Below are 14,031 nucleotides of genomic sequence, written 5' to 3' on the forward strand. Positions count from 1 at the left end.
TGTCACACAAGGTACAGTAGTCACTGCTGCTGAAGGACACATTTGCTATCTCCAAAGATTCCTGAAGCATAAGGAAGTCACTTTTTCCATGCTGTGAGTGAAAGGGATAATTCCTTCCCATGCTAGGGCTCTCAAGGCTGGCTTTAATTATTTCAGAGATTTTCAGGCCAAGTGTATCATCAGCATGGTTTTGTGCAAACAATAGTCCCAGCCTCAATTCCGTCTCTTCTGCTCTTACATACCTGCTGGGGACATATTGCTGGCTTGGATTTGAGGCAAATAGAAAGTTTTCTTCTGCAGCAACCAAATTTATGCTTTCTATAGGTTTCAAGGAGATCTGGGAAATCAGTTCTTGGGTGTTTAGATCAGAAACACCATCTGCAGTCACTTTGTTTGAGTTGCTGGCCTCTTTTCTTCCAAGTTGGCTACAAGCCTCATTAGGTCCAACCCAGTCCTAGTGAAAGGATCAATAAGTTCAGCGCATTTCACTTAGAGTTGGAATTTGCAAAATAACTGTTCTTTCTATATGGCTTTGGCACAATAATCCAGAGGTTTAGTGCAAATCTCTTGGACAAAGTTAGAGTAATAGGGTAGAAAATCTATCTGCTAACTTCACAAAATTTCACAGGAAATTTTCAAGGTTTCCCCTCCAGAATATACTGAAAGCTGCTTGTATTGCTTTGGCTTTGCAAAGACAGGGTGAACTTTTCATGTTCAGCATGGATAGGGAGTGAGTGACTGGAGGGGTTTTATTTCTAAGGAGAGAGAAGGTGGACAGAAGCTCTGGTGGTGTAGCTGGTATGTGGAGGCAGGAAACTGAGAAGCTATAAACTCCGAGAAAGACCAGAACCACATGTCAGTAACTCTGCTCAGGAGCTAGAATGATTAATCCCAGAAAAAAAAAAAAAATCCTCCCCTCATGAACTGAGCATCATAAGAAAGAAATGTAACTTATTTCTTACCTTAAAATTCCCATTGTGCAAATTATAGAGTGGCTGAAAGAAAGCAGCTGGTGTGGGAATGTTAAAGCAGGAGAGGCTTTTTGCCCTGAAGTGAGAAAACAACATTTAAAATAAAAAAACGCAGACAATTTTTCTGTATTCTGTTTTGGTGATATAGCAAACTGATAGATGAAAGCCCCACACTTATTTTAGAAAGATTGCACAAGAACCCCATTTCACATGGTTTCTGATATCTCATGCAATTGTTTTTCTGCCTCCTGTGCATGCATTTGATATTTCTATCCTGAAGCACAGTCTTAAAACTTTATGATGAATGCTATATGCTGCAAACTCATTATACGTACTGAGCTATTTATACATTTGTTTAGCAGCTTATTTGATCTAAACCACTGTTTCTGGAAGTGTTTTAGAGTGTTCTAATTTCATTACATTTAGACAGAGAAATTCTGCCAGACATCCTAGTCCATTTATTAGAATGTATCCTGTAAAAATATTTTATCATATGGACATAATGTATTCCGTTTCTCTAAGAGTGACACATATACGGAGCATAACAACATATGTCAAGGCAGAAAAGGAAGAGGTAGGATGCTCTGCGAACATAAAAAATTGCAGAGGGTGGTTGAATCAAAGTTCTAGAGACACTTTTTTCTCTGTACAACTTGGTCACAGAATCTAAGAAACATGGAATCGGAATCAGTGTAGTTTGCCTATACTGGTATTTTACATACTGACTACTGCCAGGTATGTCACGAGTAGCTTAGCATTGATACCAGTTTAACCACCTTTATGGATTAGTGTGTACTTGTACTTTTAATTTATCTGCATGAAACTTAACAAAAAATTTCCTTGGGTTTAAATTTCTTTAACTCCTAGAGACCCTCAATCTTGAGCTTTAGCTGAGTTTGGGTGCCACAAAAGCATTTTGGTCTTCTTAAGGATTGTGTCATGGATCATTAACTATCATCAGCCAACAAACATATCATATCCCAAGACTGTCAAAAGAGCTTTTGAAAAAGGTTGAGTCTGTGCAGCAGAAACAGGAAGCAAAAGGGATATAAGGACAGGCTATAAACAGCCTCTTCAGGCTATAAAAATCAAAGGGAACTTAATTAAAAAACTACAGCATACCTTGAAGAAAGCTTGCAGTTCCAAAATAAATAGAGTAGAGTGCCAAAACTCAGAGGAATGAACAGGAACTGCATAGTTCTGGTATTTAGGATCTTTTCAGACAGTTTTGGTACACCTAGGAAAAGAATCAGCACAAAAATAATTGATAAAAAGTCTGTAAGTTAAGATAGAACCCCAAATAACCAAGCAATGTGAATAAAACGGGATGCTAAAAACCTCAAGGAAAGTGATTTGGCTATGAAAACTTGAAGGAAGCTAGTTCCAATTTTAAAAACTTTGTTTTACCAGGTATATTTGGGTTTTTGGAACATGGACATGAAAAGACATGAATTAAGGTAAAAACAACATAATTTGTACCTGCTCTTTGAAACACTGTTGTCTGGCTCCACTCACTCCACTGACTATGGTACGAATCCTCATTTTCAGAAACTTTGCAACGAACTCGTGCAGTGTAAGCAATGCCACTGCGAAGCTCTGTGGCTTCAATTTCTATCTGTGGCAGTGAACTGGGTGGTGTCTTGTTCAATGCGTTCTGCAAAGTATCACAAGGAATTTCTGTTAACAAGGCCAAGCAAAGGTATGGAGTTTCAAATACTCTTCCCCCCTCCCCCCCTTTTATCTTTTCCAAATTCTCTTTTCTTGGATGCAAGAAGAGAGCCTGCATGATGACGGATGACTTCTGAATGCACTGTTTAGGAGAAGATTTATGTATCCTCAGTATTGACATTTTATATAAAATCTTTCAGCCTTGATGTGGGAAACCAGAAAGGCCAGCTTAAAACAGCTGCCAGAAGGCCCTGAGCTGAGTGGCAAGGCCATTGCACCCAAAGAGCAAGACAGTATCATGTGTGCCTCATCCAGTTACCTCCCAGGACATGCTGTACTCCTTATACTGCAACTCGTACTGAAGAATTTCAGCGAGGTACCAAGGCACACTCCACCATATCTGACACTTGCTGGCAGTCATATTGCTCTGGATGTTCAAAGGTGGATCAAGTTTTACTGCAAGTGGAGAGGTAGGTTTTTTTCACAATATTTGGGACATGAACACCACAGAAGGAGACACATGATACTAGTCTGACTAAAGTCTTGGAAGACAAAGAGTATAAAAAGTGATACTAAGACCAGCAGCAGACCAAATTAGCTTAGAGGCTAAGTCAGAACAGCTACAGAACTGACATAAATTAATGATAACTCAAATAGCCCCTGGGAATAGTCCTGCAAGCAAAGAACCACTCCGGATGTCACATTCTGCTCTTCCAACATACACTAATCTAGACAGGCTCTGGGGTTTCAAATACTAGAGCATTTCTCTGAAGTACCAGGCCATGGGACATTGAATTAGATCCATGACTTGGATTCCTCATGACTTCATTTCTTAGGGGGAAAAAAAAAAAACTATAGAGGCAATCCAAGTGTACAGTATCCATGGCACAAGAAAACATGATGCACATGAGAAGTATACTTGAAAGGTGCTCCAGAGCCAGCCCTCTCTGAAGTCCTGGAAAAGCAGAATGGAGAGACACTGGGACTGCATTCTTACTGATGAAGTCCACACAGTGCACTTTGGGCAGTCTGGCTTGTTTCCATTATTTTCACTTGCTGTCTTTGAGACACACTTTGTTGGAGAACATATGAGACCCCGAAGCTGCTAGGCCGACCCTCAGCCCACAGCTGCCCTGGTTCATACTTACTGTGCTTGCGGGGACTGTACTCTGGAAAGGTAACGTATGTGTGATTACGTCCAAAGAAGTTGCCTTGAAGAGAGACTCTATAACCATCTGTTTCCAAAATCTGGCTGGCTAAATGGATTGTGCAGTAGTACTGATTCTGCATGCTCTCTCTGGCAGTCATTTTGCAGCTGGCGTTGTGGCCCTTTGACCAGAGGCTAGAAGAATAAAATGGCTGAAACTTTCTTTTAAGTCATATGATTAAGTGCTCTTCAGTTTATGAGAGATGGGTGGCAGCTTAGCATAGCACCACATTCTGAAGAACATGAACAGTGCAGACAGCAGAGAAAGCACTGCTAAAGCTGGCTGGACAGCGGGGCTGAAGAGTGAGGAAGGAGACACCTTCATAACCTCACTGCTGAGAGCACCAAACCTCCCAGCAGCTGCCCCCTGCTCCCTCTGGAAGTGAGAAGGCTGAGGTATGTTGCTGCCAGGAAAGCAGCTGGTGTAGAGGGGTAGGAGTGGGTGGACCGTTAGTTACAAGTGCACAGCACAGAGCTAACAAGCTGTACATTAAAGCCTCTTCTGCTACGAACAAACCAGTACTGACAGCCAAACATGTCAGAGTTTGGTTTGTTGTTTGTTTGTTTGTTTTAATATTCACAAGCTTCAGCACAGGATGAATGACAGAAAATGTCATCTTGGGGAAAAAGCTCCAAAGAACAATCTCCTATTATTAAATTATCTAATTTAGCCATTTATTAGCAAATTTTTCAGGTTGCATGTCACCCCACAATAAACTGGGATACCACAGTTTATCCATTTTCATAGATTTAAAATCCAGCATCATTAAGAGTTAGGTTATTTTTGACTTAACCTTACCAGAATATATGAGACATTTAATGTCAGTATGGCTTACCCTCATGTAAGAGTTCACTAGTTATTGGTAGTCAAGACAATGTTACTAAATTATCTAAACACATTCATCTCAAATTAGCATATTGTAATGCTTATTATCCTATCACCTAGCAAACTATTCACCTGATTTCTTCTGTTAGATGAAAAATTACTTGTGTAATATTCTAAATCTGTTATTAAAGCATATAACTCATTGGAGTTTCAAAATCTTTTGTATATTTGTATTAACTAATATAGATTAAAACCACTAAGGCTTTAATTTCTAGGCAGCAAGACAAGAAGAGATCAGAAATTGATTAGGCAGCTTCATGTAGGATGAGCTCTGAAAGTCCTCAGATTGTGGGGAGCGGAGGTTGGGATGGAAAGGCTCTCTGCGCTGAGAGGCCCCTGCCAGAAGGGGACACTGGGCAGGCAGACTGCCCTGAGCCGGCACAAGATCATGCAGCCATGTGTGCTGCACCTCTGCTGCACCCCCCAAGGCTGTAGGCCCACAAAAAGGTGTGAAGGGAGCAGCTTGAGGCAGCCCGGGCGTGGGTTGGTGAGGTGGCAGAGCTGGCTGTGCCACAGGCCCGCGGCCAGCCGCATCTCTGCTCCTCTGCGCTACCCTGCCCATGCCAGCGCCGGGGCTGCCACGGGCGGCTCTCGGCGTGCAGCTCTTACTTGGTGAAATGCAAGTGGAAAGGTCCGTCGCCCACGGGCTCCTCCATTGTCCACATGCAGCTGACGGTAGTCACGTAGTTATTCAGGCAGCTCAGGCTGCCAGGGAACTCTGCAGAGGAAGGAGACCAGAGCTGCATTCACGTAGCCCCTGACGAGGATTTGCTCAGTACGTCAAATGCATTACTTGCCAGTGCTTCCTTTACTGACATCTCATCTATCCTTCCTCATGGTGTTCTTCCTTTCTTGCACCACACTTCACCGCCTGAAATGAGTGTCCGGTCTTAGGGCAGGGACCTTGGGCAGTGCCCATGCTTTTTCTGCTGCACAGCTTGTGCAGTATGTGCTCAGTTCCCCAGGCCTGGCATTGCCAGGCAGCCGTACCAGCTCCTGCAACCTGGGAAAGGGCAGTCACAGGACCTTGTGTTGCATACTTTAGGGTCTGTGAATGAAAAATGAGCACATGCATATGCCCTCTTCCCACAGTGGACCTATTCCAGATCTCCTCTTACCTCTCCCTCTTCCTCCACCAAAGAGCAGCACAGCAGTAATGCACAGCTGGAGGCCCAGCTGCCACACATCTCTTCCCATTCCAGACAGCATCTAAAATAGAACAATTGTTAGCAGCAGTCTTGTCCGTATTTGTATCAGCAGGTTGAAGCTTTAGCTACATGCTTCTGCCAGGCCTGACACAAGCTGACCTCGACTCTGTCAGGTGGGGCACCAACTCAGATATATAATTTCTTCTATGGGGACTGTTCTTCTCATGGCAGTAAATAGTACTTTGCACAGGAATCTAAAGCACCAGCTGCTTGAAAGGAAATCTTCAATTCCTGCCATTTGTTCAGGGGCAGAGGGTGTTCCATCTTTCCTTCTTCCTGCATTTTTTGGCATCTAGTTTATGATAATTTAAGAGCAGCAGAGAGCCACAGTGGGTTGGAACAAATGTTCATGTTTCCTCATCTTCTGTTTCTGACAGTAACCAAAAACAGGTGCTTAGAGAAAAACATAGCAACAGAGGAAGCATAGAGGTTCTTCTTTGAGAACATTCTCAGCCTCCAGACATTTGCAGCTCAGGGGCCTCCTGGAGCAGACAATTTCTGCATATTCAAGGCTTCAATAGATTTTTCTCTCACATGCTTGTTCATCAGCAGTTGTCAGCTGCTAAAAGCCATCTACACCACAAACATTGCTGCCTGCCTTTAATGATGGTTCTTTTTTTCCTTGAGGGAGTTGAGTAACTGGTCTTCTGCACCTCGCCTTTCTCTTCACTAGAAGAGCACTTGCTTGACCCGCTGGTGTCACAAAACTTTTGAGGAAGCCTTTCTTCAAGCCACTCAGAGTTGTCCTGAGCTGGTGTGAAAGGGTTTGAGGTCAGGAACAAAAGCTGGGATAGAAATGGGTGTCCTAGCCCACAGATTTTTTGTTTTAGAAATTCACTTATTTCATATCTAACAAAACTAAGACTTATCATAGTTTTCTCTCTCTCTTGGACACACAAACACAAGCTACAATTCCAGGCAGATACACAAGTTGCTCATCTGCAGTGTGGAAGTCTTGGTATCGTATTTCCTTGCCCTAAGTATTTCCTTGCCATAAAAGAAAACTCCAAAAGACAGAAACAGAGTAGCTGATATGCTCCTGATCAAAGCACTCATCTGGGGTATAGAATACTTAGGGCCTAGTCATTACCCCCATTTACTGAAGGGTTGTGTAAGGATATTTGAAGTGTATCTTCTGCAATAGGGAACACTTATCTCTCTACAAGGTTATGCTGCACTCCCTCTATTTTAACTAGAAATTCTATTCTGTGAATCCTTTCCTGATAAAATTTTCATTTAGAAGTATGCTTTTTCATAAAAGGTTTCTGATTTGATGATTTTCCCACAAAGTTTAACATGAAAAATCCTGACCTGATCTACTCAGCAATATATGGTTGTTCTTTTAACATGCTTCCAGTTTGCAATAGTTGTAGTTATCTTAACAGAGCAAACAAGCCCAGCACTTGCAGGTAATGCGCTGCTCTAAAGAGCCCATGACTCAGCCTGGAACCCAGAAAACATGGAGTGAGTTTGTAGGCAGAGATCACTAATAACTATAGACAAAAACAGTTACTTGAAAAATTCAAAAATAGTGGAGGAATACTGTTTGCACTGCTTGCCCAGCATAGACACTGAACTGAGCTCTAGGGCTGGGATAACAAGAGACTGTGGAAATGTTCTGTCTTTGAAAGAGCTTGGCTTAGTTATTGCAAAAAAGAAAAAAAACACAAGATCTGCCATGGGTTATGATCTCTCTTTCAGAAGAGTCTAGGGAAAAAGGAGAGAGAAGTGTCAGGATAGGAGAAACACTAATTACAGCATTAGCAGAAGACTAAATGTGTATAGCCTGGCTATAGAATAAGATCATGACTTCTAACCAACAAAGGTTCTGAAGTAGTCTTGAATAGGAATGAGTGAGAAAGAACCTACACTTAGCAAGGATTGTGATATTTCAGTCATTAGGATTGTTTCACTGAAGGGATTAAATGATCTGATGGCTACAGTAGCAGGGGCTGGACTCCATGACAAAGAGTACCCTTCCAGTCCCAGATTTCACAAAGTTAGCAGCATCCACATATCAACCTCTCTCCTGTAATTATGCCTGCTTATGGTGTCCCTTTTCTGAATTAAATAGTAAAATAATTACAGTGTTTCAGAAACTGATCAAGAGAATCTTTCTGGCTTCCACTTCACCACATCTTCATTTATGGGTTTTTTGGTAAATATCCTGTTTTGCTGCAGACCTTCTTCAGAGTGGGGGTTGCTGAGAGGAAGTGTCACCATTAGCTGATTTTAGCTGAGGGAGGCTGGGAGGCATGAAGTCTCTCCTGCTTATCATTCTAATCAGGGTTGCATATGATCCATGTGATAAATGCAGTAAAACTGACTAAGTATGAAATAGAGTGAGCTGCTTTAAGTAGAATTATACATGTGCTTACAAGAACTTGTTCAGGCACACAAACAAACATAGGTCAAGATAACTAAACCAGGACACAATATTTCCAGGTAATTGCTACTAATGTGATAAACTCCCCCGCCCTGCCCTGACCCCCTGCAAGAAGTTCTTTGCTCAGTTCTGCAATGTTTGAAACCTGTCAGACATTTCCTGGCTCTCTAGCTCACCTGGAAACAAATACAGCTTTATGTAAATGCAACCTTATATAAACTTACAGTTTAAGTGTAAATTTGTGTGTTAGAAACCATGAATGTTAGTCATAAGTATGTCGTGAAACACTGAAGTCCGAAAGGCTTATCAGAAAATCATTGGGCAAAGTAGCACATAACCAGCTGAATGAGATTCTGCAGTACATTAATGCAATTAGAGGGGCAAACACACAGACTGTAGATGCATATCAATTAAAAGAAATGTTATTTGAGCGACACATAGCATTTGTAACACCATTATTAGTTGATTTTTTCTGTTGGGATCCACACTTTAAATAAAAAATTGCTCAAAATATGAAAATAGTTCTGAAAAGGGCTATAAGAATTATTTAATCCTGGATGACTTTCCTCAGAAATGAACAACTAAAGACCAACTAAATGTCTTTAACTTAACCAAAGGAAAGGCTAAGTAGTAATTTCACACCGGCCATTAGGTATCTTACATGGGAAGAAGATTTCAGATAGGAGAAAAGTCTTTTTTTTTTTTTTTTTTTTTTTTAAATCTACTAGAGAAAGATGGACAGAATCTAGTAGCTGGACACTGAAGGTAGATACAATTAGACAGAAACAAAGTGCAGAATTTGTACAAAGGTAAACTATCTTTATTGCTGGAACCTCTTGCCTAAACATATAATCCAAGACTTGTAGCCTATAAATCTTGGTTAGGTATCTCAAAAAAAAAAAAAAAAATCCTTAGCTCAGATGGAAGTCATGAAATTGATTCAGGACTTAGTTATAATTGCCTGTCCTAAAGCAATCATGATAGTGTTCTACTCTTGACACTTGGCAATCCTCAAGTGCATCCTAAAAAGCTGGTTCACATCCAGGCCCTATCACTTCTGAGTAACTGCTGGACACTTCCCACTTACGAAGAAAGGAAATAATTGTACATTCTGTAGTGTTCAGGGGAAATACCTGCTGCAAGTACAGAGACATATTAATGATGTAATTCGAGTAATGTCTGCTGATGCTTGCAATGAGTTTGGCCATGCAAGAAGATAACTGCACACTTTGCTAGAATACTAGAGATGTTCCAATGCCTTTTCTCATCTTTCATACTCACTGTGCTTCCCACCCGGTTCAAGTCACTCAGCTGTGGGAGAAGAATTGCCACATTACCCTAAGGCAGGTTGAGCTGATGATAGCCCAGCCTGGCCACAGGTGAACTGTCTCAGCAAGTTCCAGAAGAAAATGACTTGTTTGGTGAAATTTTCTTCCTCTTATGTAGGTCAATATGAAGATTTTGACAGGCCGTGTAGCAAAACGGACATGGTCAATTCAAACCTCAGCTCCTCTTGGTGCTAAACAGCAGACAGCCATAGAATGGGACAAAAATGAGGCAAATGCAAAAGCACTTTTCAATTTCAGTGAGAATGGATGGGTAAAGGCATTCTTGGTGACATAGCAGGCATTCATCATTCTTCCCAATGACCATCATCTCTGAACAGTGCCAGTTCTTTCTGCAGCAGGAGGAAAGCAAGCAGCTGATTATCAAGCCAGGAACCAAGCAGAAACCAATAAGGTGCCAGCACCATTGCAAGGCAACATCTTGTTGGCATGCCCCATATCCAGTGCTAGCAACAAGGGCACTATTACAGCAGCTGGGGGACCGAAAGACAAATCAACTTCCTAGCCAGGCTGCTTGATGCTTTTTTTTTTGTTCTAACACCCAGTTCCTGCAACACTGCTGAGTTGTGGGTGAAGGCAGAAAAGCCCAGCGAAAACTGTAGGTGTGGCAGGTTTCAGAGGAAGGGAGAAGAACCACTTTCACTCTGCAGGAAAGAAAGAGATCAAATCTCTCACAGAAAGCCCTGAAATAATACACCAGGTATGCTGCCACTAATCCAGGTGTTGAGTCAGCATTAGAAACTGGCTGGTGACCTTGAGTTCCCAGGTGGTCTCAGGCTAGTTGCAAGGGTGTTTCCATCCTTTCACATGTTTCCAGGGCACAGTTCTTCTGCCTGTTACCTGCTCAAGGAAATGAGGCCTTGCAGCCATGCCTTGCCTTTCTCCTCCCCTCCTGTGATTTCATCAGCTGCCTCCCTTTCCCAAAAGTAATTTCAAGTAATTTTAACCCGGATTTGTACAACACAGATTTTCCAAATGCTTTCAACTTCTTATCAACAGAAAGACAGGTGATTGACTGTTATTACTATAGCTGTTTGTATTACCAGAAATCCATAGTTAAAGTTCTGGCTAACCCCACACTCGGGGTCCAGCAGAACACACAATAAAAAGATGGCCTTTGCTTTTAAGAATTTATAAGGTAAAATAAATTATTTGATAGGTACCACTGAGAGGGGAAGCAATACAAGAAGGTGACAGCACAGTCTCAGCGTGTGGGTAGCCTACATAGCATCTGGGTTGTAGCAACTCAGCAAAGCAGAGCTTTAAGGAGAGACTTCAAGAATGAGATTTAGGTAGCTCAAGAGAGAATTGTAGGCAGCACACCTTCAGTGTGTAAACAGTAGCATGGAGGAAGGTTAGGAGGAGTTGATTTTATGATGTAGTGGGAGGTGGAAGCTGGCAACTCTTTCTAGAGTTGAATTCTTGATATGGAAGTGAGAGATGACAAAAGGACGAGGAGAGCTGTCTGACTTTGAAAGTGAGGACAAGAAGCTTATGTTTGATGTGATAGAGAAAGGGAAATAGAAGAATTGTGTCAAGAAATTGTAATGGGTTTGAAGCAACGGACACAAAAAAGGACCTTTGCATGTCCAACCTTGGGATGACTACAAGTAAAACAAGATCAGCTTTACAAAAGCCTGATAAAACATGAAATTGAAGCGTGATACAAGAGCATGAGCAAGGATTTCATGTGGAGATGTGTGCATAAGATTCTTCAACATGCTTGAGTACCCTTTGATACAGGTATATTATATGCCAGCCCACAGCAGACAACCAGGACTCCTAGGTTCTATCCCACCTCTGCCATCAACTTTTATATAGAGTAGATTGCACTGACAAAACAATTTTTCTTGTTGCAGCTCACACGTATGATCTGCTATGCTCACCTAAATCTTAGAGGAAGTCAGAAGCTTCGGGCTCTGATTTGGCAGTGGCTCTGAGCTGTTCCAAAACATGCTCTTCTTGCTCTCCCTCCCACAGCAAGATACAATGAGTGGTGCACAGTGGGAGCAGGCACAGCAGACCTGGACCCTTGAACACTGTTTTCATTCCTTAAATCTTAGCAATTAGTCATAAATGTCCTGCTGTCCCTTGGACATAATCCCTTCCTTTGCTTCAATCTCTTCCAGAGGCAGCACCAACAGGCACTAAAGGCAGGACACTGACTTGCACCTATGAAGTAAAACAGTGACAGGCAGTAGTGTGTCTGTACCAACATGCACATCCCTCCATCCATTAAGGTTAGTCCCAAGTGCACATTCTCCAGAGCGATCCATCATGCTAAGTTTGATTGTTTATCATGAGCATTCCTCCAGTCATCCCTGCCTACAAGAAAATATTTTGTAGGTACTTTATGAAAAATTAATGCTAGATTATCTATCTCCTGAATACCTAGGCCTCTAAGCACATCCTACAGAAGCGTGTCAAGTGCCCATAGAAGACTGACATAATCAGCGTGCAAACTGCTAGAGAATAAGGAAGAAGTAGTAGGATTTCCTCATCTGCACAGATTATCAGAGGGAACCCCATATAACGAGTCTTTTTCTCCCTTCATCTTTGGAGAGCCATTTTTCCACAATTTGATGCTCATGAACAGCTAGATGTTGTAAATGTAAACGTACATTTAGATTTGACAGACTTGCATCTCAGAGGGCCAAAAAAAGCTGCTACAAAGGATGACTACTTCAATAAAAGGAAATACATATACGTACATATATATATAAAAATACATGTAGATATGCATACATATATACACACATACATTTAAAAAAAAGCATATTTTTGTCTGCAAAGTCCCAAACACTGACAGCTGTTTTGTCTGGATTCATCTGTTTCAGTCAGAGAGGAGTACCCGAAAATCATTTGTTCATGATGGTGCTTCTTTCTAGCACAATCCATATCAGAATTAATGCAATAGTGTAGTTTTGTGCTGAGCAATCTAGCAGAACAAAAGTGCAAAGACCCTCCCTGGTGGTTTTATTGTTCTAGGTACCTAGTACAAGAAACAATATAGAATTCCACATTTAGGTAAAATAAATTATTTTTCAATATCTTAGCTCAGTAGATGTATTCTATCATTATTTACTGGCATGCATAGCACAGAAATATGTTAAACTGTCTTACCAGCTCAAAGGAAACTTCACTTTTTGCACTGCTTCTGTCCCTTGATAGTTTAGGCTGTGTGGTTTGATGATCAGGCAGTAGCAGCAGTGCATAATAAAGCAGAGCTTACTGTACCTGATTTTAAAGATAATTGCAAGAACCAATGAAAAACTGCTCAGATTATCAGATTGAGTTAAAGTAGCTGCATCTGCAATTACTCATTAGTGATGAAGAACCTGAGGAATTTCTGTTAAAGGGTTAACATTTAAAAGGCCAAGTAATTTGCTGAATATAAAAGTACTTTTGCAACTCTTGCAACTTTTATATAAAAAAAAAGCCAACAGAAGAGCTAAGTGTTCTAAAGCCATTTCCTAGTCCTGTCTGAATATGAGGTGAGACTGCTTCCATCCAATGCCTCTGCCCAACTGTGCTCAGACACCTTACACATCCTTGAGATGCACTGTCCTGTATTTAGAATCATAGAATCTTTGGGTTGGAAGGGACCTTTCAAGGCCATCTAGTCCAACCTTCCAGTGAGCAGGGACACCTGCAACCAGATCAGGCTGCTCAGAGCCCCGTCCAACCTGACCTGGAATGTTTCCAGGGATGGGGCATCTACTACCTCTCTGGGTAACCTGTGCCTGGGTTTCACCACCCTCACTGTGAAATATTTCTTCCTTATATCTAGTCTAAATCCATCCTCTTGTAGTTTAAAACCATTCCCCTTCATCCTATTGCGACAGGCCCTACTAAAAAGGCTGTCCCCATCTTTCTTATAAGCGCCCTTAAAGTACAGAAAGGCTGCAATAAGCTGTCCCCAGAGCCTTCTCTTCTCCAGCTGGAACAACTCTCAGCCTGGCCTCCCAGCAGAGCTGTTCCAGCCCTCGGAGCATTGCTGGGGGGGCCCAACAGGTCCATGTCTCTCCTGTGCCCAGGGCTCCAGAGCTGGACGCAGCACTTCAGGGGGGTCTCCCCAGAGCGGGGCAGAGGGGCTGAATCCTCTCCCTCGACCTGCTGGCCATGCTTCTTTTGTTGCGGCCCAGGACACAGTTGGCCTTCTGGGCTACAGGCACACATTGCCAGCTCGTGTCCTGCTTTTCATCCACCAGTGCCCCCAAGCCCTTCTCAGGGGTATTTCCTCCACAGCCTATTGCTGCACTGTGCTCAGAAGAGCAACTCTGGAAGCAAAAGCAAACAAGCATTGTAGTGCTTCCATGCCCAAGTTCTAGAGTGTATAAGGAACAGATCTTTCACTAC

This window comes from Phaethon lepturus, unplaced genomic scaffold, assembly GCF_000687285.1.
Source record: "Phaethon lepturus isolate BGI_N335 unplaced genomic scaffold, ASM68728v1 scaffold12078, whole genome shotgun sequence".
Taxonomy (NCBI): domain Eukaryota; kingdom Metazoa; phylum Chordata; class Aves; order Phaethontiformes; family Phaethontidae; genus Phaethon; species Phaethon lepturus.